This window comes from Microcebus murinus, chromosome 5 (assembly GCF_040939455.1).
Source record: "Microcebus murinus isolate Inina chromosome 5, M.murinus_Inina_mat1.0, whole genome shotgun sequence".
Lineage (NCBI taxonomy): Eukaryota > Metazoa > Chordata > Mammalia > Primates > Cheirogaleidae > Microcebus > Microcebus murinus.
The window spans coordinates 10,098,961-10,123,281 of NC_134108.1; the positions used below are offsets into that span (position 1 = coordinate 10,098,961).

Genomic DNA, 24,321 nt, shown 5'->3' on the forward strand with positions numbered 1-24,321 from the left:
GGCCACATGGCTGAACCTTGGAAACATCATGCTAAATGAAAGATGCCGAATACAACAGGACAAATATTGTGTGACTCCACTTACATGAGATTCCTAGAATAGGCAGATTCATAGAGGCAGAAAGTAGAATGGTGGTTATCAGGGACCAGTTACTGTTTATTGGGGACAGAGTTCCCTCTAGGGAAGATGAAAAAATTCCTGAGAGGGATGGTGGTGATGGTTGCATAATGACGTGAATGTATGCTGAACTGAACCAGAGGATGGCTGAAGTGTAAATTGTATGTTATGTATACTCTACCTCAATAAAAAAAATTGCAAAAAAAAAACCCCAAAAAAACCAAAAAAGGTAAACATGGGAATGTAAAGTGAAAACTCAGGGTATAATATGAAATGTGGATTGTCTTTTTTGCAGGGTAAGAGAGACTAGAGGACAGAAAAGGAGGACATTGGGCTACTTGGCATGTCTGGTGGTCCTTTGTGTTTTCTGGCTCTGACAGGGCCGTGTGGAGGATTGAAAAACTGAAGTCAGAGGCCTGGCCTGGCCTTCCATTTAGTGGTCGTGACACTGTGAGCTCTGATCCTCATTTCCTCATCTGCGCAAGGAGGGGTCCACTCCCCCCAGCCCCACAGCAATATAAATTTCTCAAATTTCATTTCAATTCTCAAATTCCATTCACTTTCTTTTGATCCAAATCTATTCTTTCAAATAATATCATCTTTGCTTCCTTTTATGGACACAAGGGAGCAAATCATATTTGCTTACTAACCTAAATTAAAAAGAGGAAAAGTAAAAAACCACGTAGGTGTCTACAGATGCTGAAAAGTACCCTTTCGAACAGTAAACGCCCCGGCGGGGCTGGTGCGGCCCAGGCCTTGGAGGGGGCAGCCTGTGCTGCTCTTCGGCGCCCTCTGGTGGCCCCTGCCCATCACGGCCACCGTCCGCAGAGGGCTCTGGGGCTGAGCCTTGGGCGGGGTGAGGACACTTGTCAGAGGAAGAGATTTATTCCGACGCACGTGTGTGAGGTGCTTCGGGTAGAGACATGGAAAATGACATCTCCCTATTCTGGAAGGCTCTCTGTTAGTGGCCAGTGATGAAGATGCCGGAAAGAAGTGGCCCATTCATTCTATTTATGTTGTGTGATATTGTACCACAGAGGGCAACGCCAACGAGGATAAGAAGTAATTGAAACAAGCACTTCGGCTCCCTTGGCAGGAATTCACTCATTAGCCATATACCTATCTTACAAAGAGAGATTAGATAAATTAGAGATTAAAGAAAGTGGAACAGATGTTTTTCCTCAGATAAGCATCACTGTATAAGAAAACTCCAGAGAGCGAGGACGGGGGCAGGAAGCCCGAACGCGCGCCCTTCTGGTGCTTGCGCGGCTTGAGAGGGCGGAGAAACACTGAGGGAGGGGACAGGGCCGGGGCAGGGTGACCCCAGGCAGCAGCTGACACATCCCTTGTCCCCTAACCCACGACAGCGCCTTCCATTCCGGGAGGCCTGCTGGTGCTCTGTGTACTTTGGGGACATTGTCTTCAATCCTGTGGTGACAGCGGTGGGTGGCCTTGCTGCCTCACTTGACAGACGAGGAGGGGCCAGGCTCCGAGAGGCCTGTGACTGGACCGAGACCGGGGACGGCGTGCTCCCAGCCGGCAGTGACTGGACCCGTCGGCGGCGAGGCCTCCCGGCCTCCAGTCAGCAGCGCGGCCGCGCACGCGCACGCGAGCTGCGATGCCACGCGCCGGGGCGCTGTGGCGGTGTTCAGGTCCAAGGTGGGCAGCCGCGCTGTGGAGCGCTGGTTCTCAGGCGCTGGGCAGTTTAGCAAGTGACACCACAGAGGCCCGGACGACAGCCCCACCCGGACGTAGATGTCACCGGCCTGAGCGGGCCGGCGCTGCTCCTGGCGGCGCTCGTAGAGGCCGAGGGGCTGCGCTCAGGCCTGCGTTCTCCTCCCCAGGCCTCCGCTCCTCACGCCCGCGGCCTGCTCCGGGTGAGGAGCGGGCGCTAAGACGTCTCCGACCCGACGCAGGAGTCGGAATTGGCAGCGGCGAGCGCGCAGGCCCCACGCGGCCCTGGCGCGGTGCGGCGCTCACCCGGCCGGCGTGGGCCTGACATCCGGTCTTCGCCACGTGGCTGACCGGCCGGCTGCGGCCTTCCGGGCGGTTTCATTTCCCTCTAAAGAGGGCCCCGGGAAGAGACAGCGGATAACCCACGGTCCCTCCGCCCCTGTGGACCGCGCTGTGTCTGGCAGTGAGGCCGCGCCGCCCGGCTCCACGGCGGCCCACGGACACGCAGGGAGGCGAGCGGGCCGGCCCTGCGAGGAGCCCGGCGCCGCCGGCTGGCAGGTGCGGCCGCCGAGCCGCCCGCCGCCCACGGCTGCAGCTCGACTCTACCCCGCCGCTTCTGCTCAGGCTCCTGGCTGGCAGGGCCCCAGCTCCGCCGCCGCCTCCCCAGCGCCCTGCCTGTTCCTCTCCTGTGCTTAGCACGTTCTGTTTCGCGGTGCAGTTATTTCTGTACCTGTCTTCCTCTGTCAGTGTGCACGTCTGAATTTGTCACACTGCCTAGCACACAGCCTGGGGGAGGAGGCTCCGCAGTCAGCGATCAATACAGTTGTTATGTAACGAACAGATGAAGGCGTGGATGTCTGTCAGAAATGGGGGTACGATCCGAAGACATCAGGCCTGGAAGAGGCTTCCAGGAGACACCTGAGGAGACTCAGGACCAGCGTGAGCCAGGTACTGTCTGGAGGGTGAGGACTGGATTTCTCCCCGTCATGATTTCCATAACCAGGCCAGGTCCCCTTAAAACCCAGCTGCTCTTTGATTAGGGGTCTTGCTGTTCTGGCTTTTCTGGGAGCTGTGACATTGGCACAATTCCTCATATCTCCAACTTGTGACGCAGACAGGTGGCCTTACATGTATGTGCCTTTTCATTCTCAGGGATGCCTCAAGCCCTTCCTCCCAGGTGAGAGGGAAGGCCCATTTCTCCCTGTAACAAAGCTTTACAACGCGACTAGGTAGACGGCAAACTCACAGGAGAGACCTATTAGTAATGACAACGATAATATTTATTCAGTGGTTTGTTTATTTGTTTCTTAATTGGACAATGTTTATTGAGTATCTACTATGTACCAAACACTCGGTCTAATGAGTTAATAGGAAATTAAAGTACAAGCTATGAAGCTCTATGATTGGGAAGATATATTGCTGTGGAAGCCTTGAGGAAAAGCTCCCAATCCAGCCACCGGGAGGGCGGCAGCTGGAGTCTCCCAGGAGGGGCAGGGGCCATGCTGAGAGCTGCATGATGTGCAGGGTGTCTGATGGGGACGGAGAAGAGGATAAGAAGGAAACAGCTTAACTGAAGGCTTCGAGTTGAGAGGGGGCATATGTCTGGGGCGAGCCTGTCTCTGGCGTAGTGAGTAAGTAGACACGAAATGTGGGCGAGGGATGGTGCTGTGTTCCCAAGTCTGAACTTCATTCTGGGAGTACATCCAAGGAGTCAGTAGGAGAGGGAGCCGCAGAGACAAGGTTGTAAAGTATCTATGTATTAAACTTGGAAATGGGAAGCTTCAACCCATGTGTGTAAGTAGATGAATAATGGATTGAACTTCCATGTATCCCCTCACCCAGTTTGATACCCATCAATTCATGGCCAATTTTGTTTTATCTCTTCTCCCACTCACTCCCCTTCCCCCCTTAGATTATTTTCAAGTAAGTCACGGATACCATTTCTCTGTCAACATTTTATTATGTATCTGTGAAAGACAAGAACTTGTTTAAAAAACCCCAGAACCATAATATCATTGCCATATCAAAAAAATTAACAATTTCTGAATAACATCAGCCACTCAGGCAGTTCTTAAATCTGCCCTGATTTTCTCCAAAAAAAATGTTTTTACAGTTTATTTGAATCGGGATCCAATACGGTTCATACATTGCAATTGGTTGCTAAGTCTCTTAAGTCATCTCTCTTTTTATTTCTCAGCAGGGTATTTGTTGAAGAACAGAGTTTCCTTTGTCCTGTTTTGTTCCCCACAGTTTGGATTTGCTTGTGGTGTCTTTTCCCTGGTGGTGTCTTTTAACATGTTCCTCTGTCCCCTGTAGTTACTTTAAATTGTAGAGTGGATGAGATTCAGGCTTGGCTTTTGGTATAAGTAAACCTCACAGGTGGTGTCTTGGTTCATGGCACTTTAGGGTCAGTAATTTTTTTCATGGTGCCCCTAGGCCAAAAGAACAGGTCAGTAGATTAAGTAGTCATATTCAAACAGCTAGAACTCCCCTCCCTCAGTCCCTGCTGTTTACTGTGCTACTTTCTGTCTCTATGAATTTGACTGCTCTAGCTACCTCATATAAGTGTAGTAGAGTGATATACTATTTGTCCTTTTGTGTTTGGCTTTTTTCACTAAGCATGATGTTTTCAAGGTTCATCCATGTTATAGCATATATCAGAATTTCCTTCCTTTATAAGGCCGAATAATATTCCATTGCATGGATACACCACATTTTGTTCATCCATTCATCTGTTGGTGAACATTTGGGTTGTTTTTAACCTCTTGGCTATTGTGAATAATGCTGCTATGAACATCGGTGTACAGGCATCTGTTTGAGTTCCCATGTTCAATTCTTTTGGGTATATATAAGAAGGCACTTTTTATCACAGCAACCTGGATAACCACGCCTCACTAATATATGACATCATTGAAAGGAAAGTAGCTTGATCTAATGAGAAAAGCGAGAACTGCCTTGAGCTAGTAGTTTGGACAGCGCTAGGCAGATGTTGGGTACTGTGTTTTCCTTCAAAAACTTAAAATCTTCTGTGGCAGCCCTGTGAGCTCCCAGCAGTGTCCAGGTGCCTCAGCCACAGTCAAGTCTGGGAATTGCAGGATTGTATTTGAAAAGACCATCTGGGCTGGAGGGGGCTGAGGAGGCTGGGGACCCAGCCAGTGGCCTTGTTGGCAATGCAGGAGAGAGATGCAGGTGGCTGGAGCTGAGGCAGCTATATTGGAGAGGGAGGGAGTGACTGGAGTGATTGTCAGTAAGGTGAGTGTTCTGTTAGCGGACTGTACCTCATCCAGAGTTGCCAGGGCCTGAAGTTGACAGGAAAATGTTGTATGGTGGCTGATTTTGGTCTCTAAATAGCAGTAGACCAGTCCATCTGGCCAGGCTGAGGCCAGGCATCGGGGCAACCTCTGTCACCATCTTTGAGGAGTTCTCAAATGCAGCGTCAATCCTTTTTAACCTTACAAGGTACTTGACAGATAAAAAGTCTGGCAAATCAACCAATTGTGCTTTGCTGTAGTCTGGATCTTCTGCCTGGAAGAGCAGAGGAGAGACAGTTGAGTGTTGTTGGCACCAGAGAGGTAACAAGTTTAATTTTGGGGTGGGGATCCTGACTGTGTTAGGATACTCTTATTTACTAAATCGGTAGAATTAAAATTTCCTTTGTTGTTAGAGATTCAGTAAAAAAAAAAAAATCCAGTGTTTTATCTAAATCTTAATGGATAGTTGAAATTGCCTTAATGACTGGTAGGCAGGAAACACTTGGACTGATTTCTTCTGTTCTTGTTCCAAAAGTTACATACAGCTGCTACTGTTAAAAATGGTCATGTGATCACAGATGTGGCTCTGATGGAATCCAGGTGATACACCCATATGATAGGATCAATTCCCTGCTAGACTTATATGTTGCTTTATTTGAAAGTCATTCTTTTTTTCTGTTTTGTTTTCTTTTGAGACAGTGTCTTACTGTGTTGCCTGGGCTACAGTACAGAGGCATCATCATAGCTCACTGCAACCTGAAATTCCTGGGCTCCAGCGATCCTCCTGTCTCAGCCTCCTAAGCAGCAGGGACTACAGGTGTGCAACACCATGCCTGGCTATTTTTTTTTTTTTTTAATTTTTTGTAGAGACGGAGTCTCACTATTGCCCAGGCTGGCCTTGAACTCCTGGCCTCCTGAAGTGCTGGGATTACAGGTGTGAGCCATTGTGCCTGGTCAAAAGTCATTCTTTAAAAGCAGCACTACTTTCTGTTGTATTATTATCCTGCAGCGTGGAGTCCAGACCTGGCATCATTATCCATGTGAACCCTGTCCTTCTGTGAATGGGGATAGTTAACACCTGCACGGCCTCCCTCATTGAGATCATACTTGAGGAAGCGTCTTGCAAAGCATCAAGAGTCAATTAGGCAATATCCTAAGTCAGGAATCTATGGCCTGGGCTCTCCATAAACTGTAGGGTGTCCAGGAAGCAGATGAGCAGCCATCTCCCCATGGGCGGTAGTCCCTGATGTCATGTTTCCCAGCAGCTCCGAGTTCCCACAGCCCTCCTGGTGCGAGCAGAGTTAGTGCTGGTGCTAATAGTGTTTATTTTAGAGTCAACACATCCCCATACTTCATCATGCCACAAAGAGAGGCATTTAGGTTGGACTATTCCACAAATATTTATAGAGCACCTCCTAGGAGCCAGGCATTGTTCTACTTTCTGCCAACACCAGGAGAACAAATAGATATTGTCTCTGCTCATATGGGGCCTGTAGTGAGGGAGAGAAAGACATAAAAAAAAAATAGCAACAGCAAATAACCCCCACACTAATAAATACGTGACTAAGAACTGTGACAAATGCAGCGAGGGAAAAACGAGGAGTGTGAGGAGAGATTATAGCAGAGGGCTGGAAACAGCGAACGCTTCTCTGAGGATGTGGCTTTGGGGCTGAGACCTGGTGGAGAATCATGGACACTTCAGCAAAAAGAACAGCCATGTGGAGAAGACATGAGGGCTCACGAGTCGGGTTTAACCACTGAGGGGAGAGAGGCAGACGGTGCCAGGAAGGATGGCAGACGCTAGCCGGAGCTGGGCTCTGCAAGCCATCGGAGGTTTGAGTTTCATCTGACATGCGGTGGAAGCCACAGAGGGTTATTCAACAGGGGGGTGACATGGCCCAAAGTGTACAAGGGTCAGTTGATGCTGTGTGGAGGGTGGACCAGAGTGGCCCAAGTAGACTCGGGCAACAGTTAGGAGGCTGCCGGGTCACCAGGTGGGAGGTGGCTGTGGCGGTAATTGGAAGGATCTGGACTGGGCTAGATCCACAGGGTGGGGGGTAAGGAGGCTCGAGGGCATCGCCCGGGTCTCTGCTCCCTGTAGCCGAATGCAGGAGGTGCCACTTACTGACGGGACGCCAGCATCCAGGCTTGCAAGTTGTGTGAGTTTCCTTGGGCTGATGTAACAAAGTGCCACAAACCAGGTGGCTCAAAAACAACAGAAATTTAGTAGTCTGGAATTCTGGAATCCAGAAATCTGAAATCGAGGTGTCAGCAGGGCCTTGCTGTCTCTGAGACCTCTGGGAGAGGATCCTTTCTCACCTCTTCCAGCTTCTGGTGGCCTCGTGGCAGCATCGCTCCAGTCTCTGCGTCCCTCTCCATGTTGTGTTCTTCCCCCTGTGTCTGTGTCTTCACATGGTCATCTCTTTACAGAGATGTCAGTCACACTCGATTAGGAGCCCACTGTACCCCAGGATGATACCATCTTAATCAATTACCCTTCACCAACCCTATTTCCAAGTAAGATCACATTTCAGAGGACCTGGGAGTTAGGACTTCAAAATATCTTCTTTTTGGGACACAATTCAACCCATTACGGCGTATCACCATTGAGATGCACGTAGACCTCCAGGTCAAGATTGGTGGTTGGCATTCAGAAATGTGGTCTCAGTGTAGATACAACATGAAAATGGATGAGATCCCCTGGGGAGAGAAGGTAGGGGGTGAAGGAAGAGGGCCCCAGATTCAGTCCTGAAGACCTACAGAGGCCCAGGAACTTGCAAAGTAGGCTGAAAAGGGAAGGGAATTATGAACATCGAACCTTGTTTTTCTTCTACAAACTAGAAAGTTTCTTGTCTGAGACCTGCTAAGGTCTTAAGAATTCTGGATTTCAGAAGTTGGATATATATTACTACTTACTTTTACTCATAATCAATGATTAATGCAATTCAGGCTGTTAGTATTTTAAAAACTTTCATTAATCCTTTTGTAATGTGAGTACTCCTTTTCTAATAAGAACATTCCACCACTTAACACATTATATTTTGAGTTTATAATTTCATCTATCAGTGGTACCCACTGAAGTCTCTCTTGCTGTCCTGGCTTCTGGGAGGTAACAAAGGACACTATTATTCCAAAGCCATTGATAATTGAGATGCACAGTGAAATGAAAATGGACAGTTGTACAGAGGCCAGAACAAAATGGGCACATTTCCATGCTGTCTGCCCACTGGGTAGAACCTCCTTTAAAACAAAATAATGTGATTGTTCAGGATCTTGATTGAAGTTGAGTGGGTGCCAAGGTGGAAAGGGGGTAGGAACAAACACTTGGTGAGTCAGCATGCTCAGTCCCTCACAAATGCTGTCCTGGGGTGGGTGGGAGTGTGGTCCTCACGCTACCAATGAGGATGTGGAAGCTCTAAGAAATTAGGGATCTGCCCAAGATTGCACAGCAGAGCCAGGATTTTTTTTTCTTCCTCAAAGTTTACCCTCAATGTAGTTTAACTGACTACTGAAGGAAGCTTTCTTAGGCCCATCTAAGTCACATTTACGAGGCATAGAGGCTGACCAGGATGTGGAATAAAGGCACAGTTCTTACCTAGCCCAGGGCAGCCGAACTGGATCATCAGGGGGACGTTGGGATCTTTTATCTGCAAACACCACTAAGTGTGTCCAGGCACACCACTAAGCCTTCTGAATCAGAATCTCCTGCCTAGGAGTGGGAGAGATTTTTATTTTGGAAGAGATCCCTGGCGGTTTTGATGTACACCCTTCTTCCAATAGACAACAGTCTCTGCAGGACCCTTGGGTTGGAGGTGAGATGCTGATTGAGTTGGCCTTTAGTTTAGCCCTTCTCAAAGGTCTGGTTAGGCGTGAGATCCTCTGAAGCTTAAATTTAAGACCTAGCAAGCCTTGCTTTCCCCAGGTGGGTGACTGCAGCAGCAGTAGCCTTAGTTACAAGGTACTTTGGCGGGGCTGGGCATTTGCCTGCCTGGGCAGAACTGGAGGTAACAGGCAGAGCAGCCAGAGAAACCTGGGCTTGATACCAGCTCTGCTGCCTGTGACTTGGGGCAGATTATTTAACTTCTTTGAGGCTCATTTTTCACATCTGAAAATGGGGGTATCTCTTTCATAAGGTTGAGGATATCATGAAATAATGGAAAGCACATTGCCTTGCTGGGGTGATCAACTCATCCTGTTTGCTAATATGCAAGGAAATACAGAACTCCCCTTATCAGGTGGTTCCTTCTCATTTTATTGGTGAACACGGCAAGGCACAGGGCTTCTAGAATCTAAATCCACCCCATACAGGAGCTTAGGCAGGTTAACAATGCCCTTAGTAAAGATTCCCAGTTCTATGCAAGGAAATACAGAGCTACCCATGAGCTATCTATGTGCAGAATTAAGCTCCTAAAATTGTGCTAAATTATTTGATTTAAATACTGGTCTATCTAGGGATGAAGACCTAGGCAATGTAGATTCCCATTAATAATGAATGATTTGCTGTATTCTAATCCTGTTAAGCATACAGTTCCTCTGCAAATGTATTAGTGGTGATGTGTGTTTGTGAATTAAGCCCTTAGTGTATCAGGTTTATGAGCCTAATTGTCTATTCAAAAGGCTATCACTTTATCACGTCATGAAAATTAAAAAGGTCGCTTTTGTTGGAGTGTTTTGTTAATCCTCTGAATGATATTTTCTCTTTCTTTCGCATTTTCTTTTTATTGAGCTTTATTATGATTTAAATGCAACTGAAGCAAATCCTGCCGTTACACTGAAATTGATTATTAAAATAACACTGATAATTATACATAGGTACTAGAAAATAACACATATGGTGCGCCTGCAAGAAGATTAAACATTCTCCCCGTCGCCTCCCCAGATTATGCTAAAAAGATGCAGGGCACTAAAAATAGGAGAATCGTACAATATATCTCTGAAATGGGTTAAAGATTTAGTGACTGTTCTACCTCAAGGAAGTTTGAGTGATTTCCACTAAACTTATCATCTGGATCCCAAAATGACATCTAACGAGAAAGGTATGAACAATTCATTTGACGATATCTTAATATTAGGTACTTATATGGTTGGTAAGTCTTTCCTATTTAGCTCCGTTATTCATTTTCTTCTAACTATGTCTTTTTCTCTTTTGAAAGAAAAAAATTCTTTCAGATTAAAAAATCCTGGTGCCTGGTCTCTGTCGCAAAATAGTACTCAGGGGAAAGTTTTAGCGAAATTCTACTTGGCTTGTATTTGAACACCAAAAGGATCCATCCGTCTTTTTTGAAAGTTAAAAAATAACCTTTTCTTTTAGTATGTGTTTAGACAACTCAAAGGTACCTTTGTTTTTAAACTTCAACTGACTAAGGACTTGTAACTGCTTTGTTTGAAGACATTTGCTTTTGAACAATGAAGTTTGGGGAGTTGAGAAAGTGCACACTCAGCACTGCCCGGCACCTTCCCTCTCCCCTTGCAGGATGTTCAGAGAGACAGGGCCTGAGTGTCTGCAGCAGTGGCCAGAGGGTGACCATTTAACTCTGTGCAAGCCAGGAGATGGCCCTCAAGATGCAACCTGGAAGAGATGGGACTGGTTTTTCAAACAGGTGAATGTTTTTCCTTTCAAAAATAATTTCAAAGGTACTTACGTTGAGAGACTAAACATGTATTCCAATTAGGCTCCAATAACAATTAGACTCATCGAGTCCAAAGATGGAAGGGACCTTCCAGGCTATAGTCTAGTCCAGACACAATATATGGATGTCTTTATGGTGTGACAGCTTTTTTCTAGGAAAATTGATTTGGTGTTTAAAATTGTTTAACATCAGCTGGAGCCAAATTCAATAAATAAGGTGGCTCAGAGGAGTGGAGAGCTGCCGGTTTTGCCCATTTAGCATTTGCTGCTCCCTGCCTGTCCTTTAGGGAAAGCATCCCCCCGACTCAGAGTCCACACGGCTTGCACAGGCCGGACCCCCCTCACTCTCTGGTAGGGGGTGGATGCCCCGGCTTCAGCCAGGCAGGAAATTCGGTCCTCTCCTCTGTAGCGATTGTCCAGAAGGACTGACATGACCCAATAAGCCAGGTAGAGTTGGGCCAGACCTTGTGACTTCTTGGGGTGAGAGGAGAGGGAGAACCAGGACTGCTGGCTGCTATCTTGCCCACGAGAAGAGCCTATCAGAGAATATAACAAGTGCAGAGGAGGGCAGGACCGAGGGGGGAGAAGCCAAGGCAGCCCACCCTGCCTGCACTGGACTTTTCAATCCTCTTGTTTTTCATCCGTTTGTTTTGTTCGGGCCTGTTTGAACTCATACATCAAAGGATTCTGTCTGACATTGTCACCAAACTAGATAAAATACTTTAGGAAAGAAACATTTGAAGTAAAGTAATAGAATGATATTCCTGCATGACTCAGAAGCAGACTCCAAAGGCAAATGCCGTAAACAGAAGTTAGCTATTGTTTGGCGTCCACACTGGAGAACCCGTATGGCCATCATTGGGTGGAGTGGCGACGATGTGCAGGGAAGCGCAGGGCATGGTCTCTAGACTTACAGAGACACGATTTTACATTCTGGTGGAAAAGAGAGACTCTATATTTGCATATAGTAGGTGTTCTATCATGTCAGATCTTTATCCTAAGCCCTTATATGCTACAGACCAGCCTCTACTCCCCCAGCCCTGAATTAGTAAAAGTTGGTTTAGGTGTTGGGAGCATGTGGACAGGAAGAAGCACAAACCACAATCCTGGAGGGGGTGTAGTTATAGATTGCCATGTCACCAGTAACGCCAGACCTTGGTGGCTTAAAACAACCTGCATTTGCCATCTCATAGTTTCCAAGCCACAGGAGTTTGGGCTTAAAAGGCTACCATGAAGGTGTTGGTCAGGCTGAATTCCTATCTGGAGTTGGGGGTCATCTTTCTAGCTCGTGGTGGTTGGCAGAATTGAGTTACATGTGACTGTGGGGCTGAGGTCCTGTTTCCTGGGTGGCTGTCAAGTGGGGCTGCTCTCCACATCTTGCCAGATGGCCCTTTTACAACATGGCAGCCTACGTCTTCAAGCCCACTGTATTAGTTTCTTAATGCTGCTATAACAAAGTTGGTGTCTTAAAATACCACCAACGTAATATTTCCTGCTTTCTGGGTGTCATATGTCTGGGTGTCACTTGGCTCAGCTGCTTTCTCTGCTCTGGGTCCTGCAAGGTGCCAGAAGTTCTGGGGAAGCAGCAGCTTCCAGGATCATTTAGGTTTTGGCAGGATTCAGTTCCTTGTAGTTGTAGGATAGGGGTCCCCTGGCTACTTCTGGCTGGGTGTCAGCCAGGACTGCCCTTGGCTCTTAGAAGCACTTCTCTGGACCCTGCACGTGGATCCTACATCTCAGGACCAGTAAGCACACCTCGAATCCTTCTTATTCTGACTCCGCGTCTCCCTGGCTCCAACTGGAGAAAGTTGTCTGCTTTTAAGGCCTTATGTGATTAGATTGGACCCCTCTGGATAATCCAAAATACTCTCCTGGTTGGGGGTCTCTTAATTACATCTTACTTATACTCTTAATTACATCTGCACAGTCCTTTTTGCCATGTCACAGGTTCTTGGAATTAGACATCTTGTCTAATTGTAGACATCTTTGTTGTATTATTCTCTCCACTCCAGCTGGCAAGGGGATAATCTCTCATTCTAGTCCACTAAAATGGAGTCATACGTAGTATGACAAAGTCACAGAAAGGACTATCCAATCACCTCTGCCGTTTTCTCTGGGTGAGAAGTAAGTCGCAGCTTCTTTCCGCACGCAGCGGAGGGCGTGGCCCAGTGGACTAAGCCTAGGGTGCATCCTCACTGAGCTGGAGGCTAGAGGGATGGGGTTCTTGGTGGCCTTGCAGGTGAAAGGCCAGGTGGCCTTTCAGACTTGTGCTATAGTGAGGGAGGGAGGGAGGCTTTCTTCCAACCTTTCCAGAGTCTTCTTTCCTCACTGCAGGTCAGCTTCAGACAGCTGTCTCTTGCCAGACTCTCCCATGTCTTCATTTGGTACTGTTTTCCCCCACCTATGCGGGGGTTCTGCTGGGAATTTTGAGATTGCCATGGAGCAGACTGGCCAGGCCTTAGTTATATAATGTAGACCTGCAGAATCTATCACATCAGCCTGGGAAAAGTGAGTCTGAGGTTTAGGTGGGGGAATTATTGGTGCTTGAGGGTCGTGCTAGAGGACATGTGGTGCACCCTGTAGGGGCCACTGTCTGCTCAGTATAGCCTGGGGAGGAGACTGAGATGCTGAGAGGAGGGAGGGGGCAGCATGGTCCTTCCTAGAGGGGAGACACCCAAGGCAGGCATTTAGAGTGGCCCCCCAGGGACTGTGCTGGTTGTTCATTATCCATAGCCTTGTTCTCGTTGGTCGCATTTCTCAGATCCCTTCTCTTCATTTCTCTGAAAGTGATTTGCAAATTCAGAAATTTCTTACTGACCTTCCTAAGCATTCACTGGGGACCAGAGACAGACCCCATCTTTCTGAGCTGAAGCCTTGGCTACAGGCTCAGTTACTGAAAACCGCTTCTCAATTGTTAAGTAGAGGTTTATCACACCCACAGCAAGAAGGAACACAAAATGCCATTAAATGTCAAAATACAAAAGTGTTTCCTGGGTTTATATTCTCCAACTTAATTATGTTCCTCCCCAAAATAGTGATACTTATTTTGTATCTTTTCAGAAATAGATTGTTTTGCATTTTGTCTTATCTAGAAAACAACTAGTTTTGTACAACAATTCTCAGCAAAAGTATCCCGTCTCCTGAGCTGTTCGCTTAATCGGAACTATCTATTCTATTTACATTCTCTGGGAGTTTTGAATTGTGTATATGTGTGTGTGTTTATAGGTGGTAATCTTTGTGATAGGCGGGAGTCCAGAAATTGACTCTCTTTAAGTGAATTTTATAACATTAAAATGTTTCCCCTGTCCATTGTCAATTTTACAGGGGAATATTAGTAATAGCTATCATTCTGTGTTTCAATTTAAAATTCAATTCAATTCACATAGTTGCAGTTTAATAGTGCTGCAAACATTCCCCCATCTCTAATAAGACACAAATCTACACATCTCCTCTGTGTGGAAAAGAGATGAGAAAAATGCGTGTTCTATCTCTCAGTTTTGGGTGTGAATTCTGCTAGCACAGTGCTAGGGGGATCAATCTCAAATGTGTAACTTAAGATGAAACTCAAAGACAGAGACTGTGAAAATAAAATTCCTGGTTCAGTGGTTTCATGGCTAGATTAATTCTTAGATGTATTTAACCAGCTTAAAGTATCAGAGATTTTGATAGATAAGGATAAGAACTCTAAAAAGGATCCTTTAATAAATCAAGACTTATTTCAGTATCTTATTTTGGTCCTTGGGCAGAGCCATTTCATCCATATGTCTAGTCTTTCACCTTCATTACTGCGTTATTCTTTAGATGGATTGTCCTACTTCATGTTGGAAGTCATGAGCACTGTGATTCTGTGGGCTTTCCTCCCCCCTTAGATCTGAATTGTCATTGCAGCACTCCTCCACGTCCTTCTCTCTTGTTGAGACCAGTATGTGGAAGACACACTCGGTCAGGCCAGTGGTGACTTTTGCCCATGGTCCCAAATGTTCCCACATAAAGACACTTAGAATACAAAGTGAGTGATGTATTTGCTGTTTAATTTCTATTAAGACACATTTGCTGAATTATGATTAGTAAATAGCCAGGTGCCCCCAGAGCTGGGTGGAATTAATTCAGGGGAGAGGGCTTCCCGAGTTTTCCAGCCGTCCCATGTACGTTGCCTAATGTCCTGGGCTCTACAGAACTTTCAAAAAATTAACACGTCCACCAAATATGTTTTTCTTGCTCATTAACTCCATAAAGCCCACTGGTTTTCTAGAATCACAGCAGCAAGTTGTAAATGATGTATGAAATGAAAAATCTTTTCTCGCCCAGTGAGTAGGGAGAGCTGACAATGCTTCGTCACTGCTGCTGCTACTTGCAAGAACATCTAGACATGGGGACATCCCCATACCCACGGTGATCTCAGAAGGAGTCAGGGAAGGGCACACAAAGAGCTCACAAAGTCCCGAGATTTCCTTCCTCCTTCACATGCTGCACCGGAGCCAAAGATGATGTAGTTGAAAGAAACCCAGCCCATGAGCCAGTTGTTGCTTTCTGAGGACAGGATGTCTTGGGTCTTATTTAGGAGTCAGGACCGTCCCTCTTGGGCCCACTGGTGTTTGAGGCTTTGCCCTTTGGCTTCACAGGTCAGGACATTTGGCTTAGTTTGTGTCACACGGTTGCAGTTGACAGCTGTGGTTTGTTCACTTGATAAACTAACAAACACTTGCATGCTCACAAACCCAGCACTGGGCCAGGGGTGGTAGAGAATAAAATAAACACAAAGAACAGATATAAAATGTATAAAAACCCAGCCTCTGCCCTCAAACTGTCTACAAGCCAGTCGACAAAATAATTTACTTAATTTACATTTTCCCCCCAGATGGGATTATTTTATTCTTGTTGTTACTCTGTGGTGTATCACAATGTTTCATACATCATAATTGAAATCAATGTATTATTAAATATTTACCCACTTTTGTAAGTAATATGTGTTCATTGTTTAAAACCATGGTGGAGGTTGGGGAGCTTAAAAACAAGGGAAGAGAGTTTTCACTGGATTTGTCTCAGGGGGATGGACCAACATTAACAAAACTCAAAAGGATGATGTATGGACCAGAATACCAATTTATTGTTTAGAAATGTGCATGTGACCTGGGAAGACACAGTATAATCAGAAGGTTGTAGGTTAGCATGGACTTCCAACAAGGGGCCTGGTGAAAGAATTTGAATGCTTACTGGCATCAGACTGAGAACCAGCATGAGTTAGTTGTCTTCCTTAGGGAATATAACCTGCCTCTGGGGCTAACTGTTCTGTCCCTGGGCCAGGCAGCCCTCCCTTCTCAGTCGGAATTGGAGGTTCTTCCTCTGTGTTACCACGATTGTCAAAGTCCTCCTGACTTATAGTCTATCTTTAGATATTTAACCTAGTCACCGGATTATGGTCTTGCTATACAGGCCTTTGGGTTTTGCTTGTCTGATTTTTGGAGGCTTCACATGACTCCTTGGTCTGCAGATGTCAATGTGACAGTTCAACTGCATGAGGCAGTGTTGTCTCCCAATTTGTGTGTCTCGGTTTTGTGTCTTGGTGTGTCTCTGTTACCCTCTGCTTCATGATAATTAGTCACCGTGTGCCCACTGTGCTATACTAGAGTAGACAGTATCAACCGTGGAAGTCTCCATGTTCACCAGGACACCAGTGCTTCATCTGCTCAGTGAGTAACAAGTGCGAATTTTAAGGTTGGCTTATGTCTGGGTTTGGGGTGAATTTCTGGGAGATTATCTTTACCTGTTTAATTCAGCCACTATGACGATATGTGAACGTATGTAACATACGTCACATACGTGACATACCACGTGGTGGTATGTGAACGTAAATGAATTGATGTGTTCTTGGGGGAAGGCACAGGACATGTCTCCAGAGCAGAAGTGACTGGGTCACTTCTTGGGTATTCCAGTCTTCTGTCCCTCTCAATGATCAATATGTATTGCTGCACCATTAGGAGCTCTCTGTGGTTCTATCCTGTGCCTCATTGGAAAGGTAGGGTTGACTGTGCCAAGGTTGATTTTGGTGGCGTGTATATATGTTCTGACTCCTCTGAATACAACATTGCCAATAGATCAAAAGCCTCCTACAGCGCTTGTCAGTGCGTCAAATACATACTAAAAAAGACTACATTTTAGGGTGAGAGGTCTGTCATAGACATTGGCTGCTTTGTATATACTGGGAAGGCATTAATTTAGGAATGAAGTATAACCACATTTTTAGAAGACAGAATTTCCAGATTTTGATACTAACAGAAATAACTCCATTATTTTTCATTTCTTCCATATATACCAGTGCATTGAAGCCAATTTCATTTTGTAGAAAAGTTAGCAAATACCAGTCTGAATTCATCCAGATGTTTATACAATTACCACATACGAAATAACATTTTTAGACAATGAAAATCTGAATAATCCCTGTGGTGAAGTGACCTCAGCGGCCACAGAATGCAGGCAGCTTTGAAACTCTATTTACATCATGCTGAGGATTACAGGATGACGATCAGCAGTAGACAACCCGGAGGAGAAGGTGGACACAATGCATTGTAAGGAATTAAATGCTTGGTAGAAGCTTGCCCACTCACTTGGAGTCCCTTTAAAATAGAAAGAGGAGTGGAAATTGAACATGAACTACAAAGGCTTATAGATTTGACAGAAGGAATATAAGACAAAGGTGATGTGTCTGCTATAGAAAAATCCCATCCCAGATCTGAGCATAAATTTATCAGTAAGAATGATTGCAACGTTTAGATGCCTCCTGTCATCTGGAATGGGCATGCTTTCGGTTTCATTTTTTCTCTCAGAGAAATTCTGAAGGTAGGATGACTCGGGTGTCACCTTTCACTAGACTTAATCTGCCTCAGAAGACCGGGTCACCCTGAGAAGAAGCACACTGGGTTTTGCTGTTTACTTATCTTGACAAACTCAGCCTCTGAGGCAATGCATAGAGAACCAGCTATAAAGGCATGGAAATGAAAAGCGGGCATCTTCCCTGTGCAGTGAAATAGTCACTTCAAGGCAAATTCACCACTTGGCTTGAATTTAAAAGATATCGCTTGAATGCAAGTTGGAGAGAGTTTGGAAGTTAGTTCACTGCAGAATGCCCTGTAATCAAAGGGGACATTGCCCCTTAAATTTTGAGAGTGTCAGACATGCACCCCACCCAGTAGGACTATAATGATAACAGAGAATAAAATACACATGCATATTTATGACACTTGCCTAGTGTTTCTAGAGAGCCTTTCTTCCAGGAACTCAAAGGCTTCACAAGTGTTACCTCAGGGACTTCTCCTGCTGGGGGAGTCGCACAGGATCACCCGGTTTGCTCTCTGCCTCCAGGCGGGCTGCATGGAGACAAGTTCGAGCCCCTCCTTCTTCTGCCATCTCCCAGGAAGGGAACTCGCAACCCTCAGATAACCCACCTAACTAATGAGATTCCTCCTGCTACCCTTGAAGCCCATTTGTTCTCCTCTCTTTAAAATAGACTTTAATAGTCTGATCACAATTTATACACTCAGACTGTTTTAAAGTCACCTTCTCAGCATTCTTTCTTCAATGCTGCAAACCATTTTGCTCAAGTCTTATTTTTGGGACCCTCTGGTTGATTTCCTTGCTTTTCTCTACACTGGGTGGGCGGTATTGGGCAATTGTGGTGGGTGTTTAGGAGCGAGGCATTTGAGGTCAAATGGACACCAGCTTGTGTGTCTTGAGTTTCAGCTCCAATATTTTCTGGCTGCGATTTGGGACAAATTACTTGGCCTCATTGCACTTTGGTTTCCTCATGTTTAAAATGGGAAGACTACAGGTCTAGGTTGTTAAGTTGCTCTGAAGATTCGGTGAGATGATAAAGAAGTTTGCATAATGCTGTTTCCAGGCTGTTACTTTTAGATGCAGTTCCTCATATTCCAAAGCAGATATGTTTCTGACAAGCTGTTGTAAGGGTCCCAGGGTGGTAACGGTTGGGGGGCCTGGGGTGTGGGGCATTTGTGGGTGGCACCTGTTGTGATAGGTCCCAGTGTCTTTCCCCACGGTCAATGCTCATGCCATACCAATTGTTAAATATGTAGAAAAGAATGGATTTTAAGTTTGGCTGGGAACTAGTTAAAAGCATATATAGTCACCTTGAGGACATTATGCTAAGTGAAATAAGCCAGTCACAAAAAACAAATATGTACGATTCTACTTATACAAGATACCTAGAGCAGTTAAATTCATAGAGACAGAAAGTAGAATAGAGGTGACCAGGGCTGGGAGGAGAGGGGAGTGGGGAGTTACTGTTTAATGGGCACAGAGTTGCAGTTTGGTATGGTAAAAAACGTTCTGGAGTTGGATGGTGGTGATGGTTGCTCAATAATATGAATGCATTTAATGTCACTAAATTTTACATTTAAATTGGTTAAGATGGTAAATTTTATGTTATACATATTTTATCACGATAAAGAATATGGAATGAATAAATTTGCAAAGAGAATCTCCTTTGCTACTGCAAATAATCAGTTTTTTAGTTTTGCTGTGGCAAAATCATAAAGGTAGTAAAGACACGGCCCTCTTGCCAATTTGGTTGGGGAAAAGGGTGCACTCAGATGAAGGGAGAAGAAATAGAAGATGACCTTTTTTTTTATTTTTATTTTTTTTTTGAGACAGAGTCTTACTTTGTTGCCCAGGCTAGAGTGAGTGCCGTGGTGTCAGCCTAGCTCACAGCAACCTCAAACCCCTGGGCTCAAGCAATCCTCCTGCCTCAGCCTCCCGACTAGCTGGGACTATAGGCATGTGCCACAATGCCCAGCTAATTTTTTCTATATATATTAGTTGGCCAATTAATTTCTTTCTATTTATAGTAGAGACGGGGGCTCACTCTTGCTCAGGCTGGTTTCGAACTCCTAACCTCGAGCAATCCTCCTGCCTTGGCCTCCCAGAGTGCTAGGATTACAGGCATGAGCCACTGTGCCTGGCCGAAGATGATCTTGAAGTAATAAATTATGTGCTACTCATGACAGCTGACAAACAGGCAGGGGCATTAATCAAATGGGAAAATGAGGGAGAAGTGTGAGGGGAAGGCAGCCTGTGTAGGGGAGGACAAAAGAGAAGCCCATTTAAGGTGAGAGAAATGGGCTGGGCTTGGGCAGGGGTGAGCTCCCGGAAGGGGTGAGCTGCCTCAAAGTAGTGAGTAATCCAGTGGGAAAATTAGAAGCTTTCACAGAGCCTTGAATGCCAGGCACAGGGCTTTAGAATTGAAGCAACAAGGAGCCTCTTTTGAACTGGAGAAAATAAACAGTGTTTAGGACGTATTTGTCAGTGGCAGGGACTGGGCTGCAGGGAGGGAAGCTGAATTCAGGGCATCCTGTATTTTTTCTCTATGTGGCCACATTCTTTTCCACAACTTGAACAACTCTTTTTATATAGATGGCCCCCTACCCGGATTTGGACTTCCAGCTCTCCAAGAGCCTGTGGAACACATATAAAACTCTCCCCCACACCCTGCTTCCTTCCCAACTTCCCAGTGTCTGTTTTGGCAACACGTTTCAGACACACACACACGAAATACCAGTGTTGTCTTGGCCCCATGCCTCTCCCTCTATCTCCATATTGTAGACATCAAATCATTTTGGTTTTTTCTTTTGACAAAGGCCTGGTTGCAGAGAGAGGCAGTCTAGTGTTATGAAAACTAAGGAGAATAAGAACTTAAAAGAAGCCAGCAGATTTGGCAATAAGGTAATGATTGGCAACTCTCTTGTAAGTGTTTTCAGTGTAACGATAGGAGTTTGTGTGAGACCATAAGCGGCTAGGAAGGGATTTGTAGACAAAACGTGGATGAGAACGGTATAGCACTTTGTATGGTTTCTGATAAGATGTTTGTTCATTCCAAGGGCAAGGAACTGAAAAGATTCTTTTCATCTGAGATTGCAGGTCAGCCTCATACCTCTCATTCCTGTCTTCCTCGGACGGTGATGGTGGCAGGTGGAGGAGGAGTACTCTGTCCTGCCGTCTGTCTGCAGAAACGAAACATGCACCTGAACTTCACTACTGCATGGAGAAATCTGGGCTACATGTTGGGCTACGTGCCCAGTAAGGGCTTGGCATTACATAAGGTCCAGATAGTAAAAAACACCACAATTTCCCCTCTCCACGTTGCTTTTGTCCAGATTATTTGCCTTTTTGAACTACATAATTAACTTTAAAGCATTCTATGGAATTTATTGTGGTTTTTGTAGTCCGTTGTTCTCAAAACCACAATAATTAATGACCCAAGAAGGCAAAAGAGAGAAAACTGAAAATTCAATTTTCTTGTGCACCATAATGCTCTCCTCTGTCTGTGTGGTCTCCTTCCACTCAGCCTCCACCCAGGCAGCACACCACAGCGGGCCGCCGACAGTGGTGCCTCTTTCAGTCGTCACTCCAGGTCCCCCAGGCTTCCTCTCCATGTGACTTGTCCTTGCTCTTTGAGCCCTGGCTCTTGGATTCATGGCTGCACACTTGCCAGGGACTTCCCTGGTCTGTGACCACTCCGACTTCCCCGTCGGCTTCTTGGACAGAAAGTTCCAGTCACCTCTGCTCACCTGCCTTCCCATGTTGCCTATGCAGAGGTCTCTGGGCCTGGTCTTGGCCCAGGGAATACCACTCTCTGGGGTGAGGTGCAGGTCAGGATGTGGTGGGACTCACTGTGTTACTGTTATTTGTGACATCATTTAGAAAAATACACAAGTCAGACTTGGAGCTTATCAGCTTAGAACTGATCCCAGAGACCTCTTACCTCTCCCTGCTGAAGTCCTTTACTCTAGTCACTCCAGCCTGCCTGCTGGAGTGTTCATGTGCTGGCTCACTCTCACCACCGAGCCTTTGCAAGGAAACTCCCTACCCCATTGCCACCCCGGGAGGTCCCCAACGCTGGGAAGGCCTGCTCGGTGGAGGGACATCCCATGGCCGCCAAACCATGCATTCAGGCTTGGGGGATCTGATGAAGGTGGTTGTGGTCCAGAAAGACTGACCACACAGTCTTTCTGAATGTTTTTTATTACTTCATATTATGGGGGTACAGATATTGTTAGGGTTATATATCTTGCCCCTGCCCCCCTCCCCCACCCCGCTATGCCAGAGCTTCTAGCCTGTCCAGCCTCCAGGTGGTGCGAGCTCCCCTCCCTGCAGTCCAGTCCTTGCCATGGGCAAATACATCCTAAACACTGTTTATTTTCTCCAGTTTAAAAGTAGCTCCTTGTTGCTTCAGTTGTGGTTCATGGGGAAGGGAGCAAAGTCTGGGGTCGAGTGTATGGTGGGGAATCCGGTCTCTCAGCAAGAGGGAGCTAAAGATGAGCCACAAGAATTGTTTCCAAAGTTTTTAGCCATTGGCTGCGGAACTCTGAGGTCAGTGCTGAATTATTACGAAGGTTTGTGAATCCATGTGAAACATTGCCTGGAGAATGAATAAATGTTTCACATCTAACTTTTTCAAATATATTAATACATTGATATTGTAATAAAATACAAATTTTTAAAGTATAACTGAGTTCACTGTTGCTTTTCTTTTCTCAAACAATGGCTAATGAAGCTATATTTTTCAAATGTGTGTACTCAGATCATCAATAACTCTAGGTTTGAATCCTGGCTTTCAATACTGTGTGATGTTTCTTAACCTCTCTATTTATTACTTCACCTATTGAGTGGGGTTTGTAGTACCAGCATCATCATATGGTTGTGAAGTTTAAATAGCATGTTATGAATATGTTTCACAACACTTGCAAGAAATGTGGAAGGTTCTTTTTTTGAAAAGCAAACAGATTCAGCAGAAAGGCATACCATTACCAAAGTGGTGTGAGTTGAATGGAATTATTCAGTTGGATTCGGTGATGGCCTCATTGCTAAATGTGTAACAGCTGGCTCCCTGTGTATAGTTTTGAGACTGATGTTGGTTGATACTTTCATTTATGTTACTGAGTTATATGAAAATGAAATAATGAAGATGTATTTCAGAACTTCACTAGTTTGCAACATGACTAGATGTGACTATCTTGTTACTGAATTGGAAAACAGTTTTGATTATTGGAATAATATTTCTTTAATTTTTTATGCTATTCAAACACAACTATAGGCCACAGATACAACACACTTTTAAATTTAAGTGCATTATTAGCATTTCTCTATCACTTTGTTTTCTTTCCAAAAATTAACTTTTTATTGAAAAAAATATGTGTGGTAAAAGCAGAAATTATTTTAAAATATGCAATGAAGAAATCTTACCTAAGATTCTAATCCCCACCCATCCTCTCCAGAGGCAAAAGGTATTACCAATTTTTGATATTTTCATAGATTCTCTTTTAAAAAGTTTTTAATTTGACATAATAATTGTACATATTTATAAGGTACATGGTGATGTTTTGATACATATGATCAAATGAGCATAATTAGCATATCCATCATCTCAAACATTTACAATTTCTTTGTCTTGAGAACATTTGTTATCCTTCTCCTAGCTATTTGAAACTATTAGTGTTAACTATAGTCATCCTACAGTGCTATAAAACTGCAGTCCCCAAGCCCCAGGCTGTTGACCAGTACTGGTCTGGGGCCTATTAGGAACCGAGCTACACAGCAGGAGGTGAGTGGCAGGTGCGTGAGTGAGCAAAGCTTCATCTGTATTTACAGCCACTCCCCATTTCTTGCATCACTGAGTAACTCCGCCTCCTGTCAGATCTGTGGTGACATTAGATTCTCATAGGATTGGGAACCCTACTGTAAACTGCACAATCGAGGGATCTAGGTTGTGTGCTCCCTATGAGAATCTACTGCCTGATGATCTGAAGTGGAGCTGAGGCGGTGATGCTGGCACTGGGGAGTGGCTGCAAATACAGATTATTGTTAGCAGAGAGGTTTGACTGCACAGAGACCATAATAAATCAACTGTCTCCTATCACCCCCAGTTGGGATCACAGTGCAGGAAAACAAGCTGTACTGACTCTGCACTATGGTAAGTGGTATAATTATTTCACTATATATTACAATGAAATAATAACAGAAAGTGCACAATAACTGTAATGTGCTTGAGTTATCCTGAACCATCCACCTGCCACCTGGTCTGTGGAAAAATTATCTTCCATGAAACTGGTCTCTGGTGCCAAAAATATTGGGGACTGCTGCTACAGAATGCTAGAACTCATTTTTCCTATCTAGCTGTAATTTTTGTATCCTTTAACAAATCTCTCCTGCTACACTTCCCGGCCTCTAGTATCCTCTGTTCTACTTTTTACTTCTATGAGATCAACTGTTTTTTTTAAACCCCTTTCTTAAGTTTAGACCAGGGGTCAGCAAAACTTTTTGGTAAATATTTAAGGCTTTGGAGACCTTTCAGTCTCTGCTTCAACTACTCTACTGTTGGAGAGAAAGCAGTAAAAATGGCCAAAGTAGTCAGAGACAATGCATAAACGAATGGGTGTTGTTGTATGCGAATAAAACTTTATTTACAAAAACACATGGTGGGCTAGATTTGTCTCGCAGACCATGGTTTGCTGACTCCTGGTCCAGAACAATAGATCAAACCCTGACCTGTAGGCTTTGTCAATTTCTATAGTATAAACACTCTCACTAAGACTGACAATAAGCCACCAATGTGATGCGTTCCTCCATGTGGAGCTGGCAAGG

At 45.2% G+C, this 24,321-nt stretch overlaps 2 long non-coding RNA genes across 2 annotated transcripts in view; both read left to right on the forward strand.

Annotated features, from left to right (window-relative positions):
* LOC105868592 (uncharacterized) overlaps positions 1 to 24,321 on the forward strand; it is a 443,787-nt gene that overhangs the window by 86,408 nt on the left and 333,058 nt on the right. The gene's annotated exons all lie outside the window — the stretch shown is intronic.
* On the forward strand, positions 1,892 to 21,779 carry LOC105868594 (uncharacterized). Its single transcript, XR_001152789.2, has 3 exons — positions 1,892 to 2,739; positions 10,516 to 10,642; positions 20,599 to 21,779. It is a non-coding gene; the product is annotated as an uncharacterized LOC105868594 (long non-coding RNA).